The following is a 2,500-nucleotide window of genomic DNA, read 5'->3' as shown; positions in this document are numbered from 1 at the left end:
AAGCAATGGCGAGTCGACTCGAGAAATTAGCATACGTGTTGGTGTCAAACAGGGTGACCCCATGTCACCCCTGCTCTTCAATCTTGCCATGGACCCTTTGATATGCACCCTAGAGTCACACGGAGTTGGGTACTCCATTGATACCGACCACGTGACAGCTCTTGCGTTTGCTGATGATTTGGTGTTGGTGAGCGAATCTTGGGTTGGTATGGCCGCCAATCTAGCGATCTTGGAATCATTTTGTGGGCTATCGGGATTGGAGGTTCAGGCCAGAAAGTGCCAGGGCTTCATGATAAGCCCAACCAAAGATTCATATACGGTGAACAACTGCGACCCATGGACTATCAAAAATAAAGATGTCCATATGATCCAACCTGATGAATCAACGAAATACCTTGGTCTGAAAATTGGCCCTTGGACTGGCACTATACAGCCTGATCTACATTGTCAGCTAAAGACATGGATCTCGAAAATCGATGAGGCGCCTCTGAAGCCAACTCAGAAGGTTGAACTACTCAATGCCTATGCCCTACCCAGATTGTTATATCCTGCAGACCACTCGGACTGCAAGCAATCAACTCTCCGTGGGTTGGACCAAGAGATTAGAAAGGCGGTAAAAGGATGGCTCCACCTTCCCGCTTCAACTTGTGATGGACTGTTATATGCCAGAGCCCGAGACGGAGGCCTTGCCATCTTGAAACTGGAAAAAACAATCCCTTCGGTTCAAGTTAGAAGGCTGCAACGTATAGCAAACTCGTCCGATGCTATCACCCGTAATATTGTGTCCTCGCAGGGTATGGAGGAAGAATACCGTAATTTGTGGGTACGAGCAGGGGGTGACAGTGATGCAATCCCAACATTCGTTCTCAGGGACTCGGTGTCAAAAGAACCTGTATATCCGAGACCCTGCGATTGGAGGGAGCATGAATTTCAGAGATGGTGCGAAAAGCCGGTTCAAGGAAGGGGCATTGTAAACTTTGCGCATGATAGAATCAGTAATGCTTGGTTGAGGCCATGGTGCGGCTTTAAACAATGCTTCTTTATCGCAGCACTACAACTAAGGGCAAATATTTACCCAACAAGAGAAAGCTTGAACAGAGGCAGAGATGGGGCCTTACGTTCCTGCAGGAAATGCTCTGCCAGACTCGAGTCCCTTTCGCACATTCTCGGTCAATGTCCTGCAGTACAGAAAGCAAGAATTGCGCGACATAACAAGATCAGTAACATTCTGGCAGACGAAGCGGCTAGATTGGGCTGGTCTGTATACAAAGAGCCACGGTTCATATCCGAGACGGGAGAGATGAGAAAGCCTGACCTCGTGTTTGCAAAAGATGAGGAGGCGGTTGTGATCGATGTCACCGTCCGTTTTGAGCTTTCAAAGAATACCTTGTCAGATGCTGCCTCGCACAAAGTTTCGTACTATACCCCTCTTGGTGATCAAGTCAAAGTGCTGACGAAGGCTAGCAAGGTCACATTCTTTGGATTCCCGGTTGGGGCAAGAGGAAAGTGGCCCCTTGAGAATAACGAGGTACTTACCTCCCTGGGCCTGACCAAACCCAGAACGACATCACTGGCCAAGATGATTTCCCGCAGAACGCTGCTTTTCTCTCTTGATATTCTGAGAATGTTCTGTGGAAATTATGCGGTCTATGAACAGTCATAGACAACCTCCGAAACAAATAATAGTTTTGTTTTAAGATGTCATTTGTTTTAGATTGATTTTGTTATTTTCGAAGGTGAAGTCGGTTTTTATTTCATTTTACTATTTTCCACAATTTAGATTGTTATTTTCCAAGACGAAGTCTTGGTTTTTTTTTTTATTGTTAGTTTTTTTTTTTAACACGTCGTATTTGTTACTTTAGAGCTTAGAGGGGACTTTATTTTCGCCTTACTATTTTCTGCCTACAAAGAAGATTAAAAATAAGCTTTTTTCAAGATGGTTTTGTTATTTTCCAAGGTGAAGTCTTGATATTCTTATTTTACTATTTTCCATAAAGAAGACCTTTCTTTTAGATTTTGTTATTTTCCAAGACGAAGACTTGGTATTTTTATTATATTGCTATTTTTTACACGAAGCTTATTCAAGAGCACTTATATAGATTAGACTTTGTTATTTTAATTCTTTATTTTTGGACTACATCAGTTCGAGAGTCCTGTAACTTACTATTTTCTGCCTACAAAGAAGATTAGAAATAAGCTTTATTTAAGATGTTTTAGATTAGATTTTGTTATTTTCCAAGGTGAAGTCTTGGTTTTTTTTATTTTACTATTTTCCACAAAGAAGACTTTTCTTTTCTTTTAGATTTTGTTATTTTCCAAGACGAAGACTTGGTATTTTTTTTTTTGCTATTTTTTACAGGAAGCTTTATTCAAGAGCACTTATATAGATTAGACTTTGTTATTTTAATTCTTTATTTTTGCACTACATCAGTTCGAGAGAAGACTACAAACCAGCTTTATTTAAGATGTTTTAGATTAGATTTTGTTATTTTCCAAGGTG

At 41.1% G+C, this 2,500-nt stretch overlaps 1 pseudogene; it reads left to right on the top strand.

Annotated features, from left to right (window-relative positions):
• Positions 1-2,500, top strand: part of LOC142916737 (28S ribosomal RNA) — a 10,559-nt pseudogene that overhangs the window by 5,016 nt on the left and 3,043 nt on the right.

The sequence above is a fragment of the Petromyzon marinus genome, unplaced genomic scaffold (genome assembly GCF_048934315.1).
Source record: "Petromyzon marinus isolate PM22_M1 ecotype Great Lakes invasive population unplaced genomic scaffold, UKy_Petmar_22M1.pri1.0 PM_G_Scaffold_40, whole genome shotgun sequence".
NCBI classification, from domain to species: domain Eukaryota; kingdom Metazoa; phylum Chordata; class Hyperoartia; order Petromyzontiformes; family Petromyzontidae; genus Petromyzon; species Petromyzon marinus.
The sequence above is the reverse complement of the archived record's forward strand: the minus strand, read 5'-3'. Positions and strand labels throughout refer to the sequence as shown.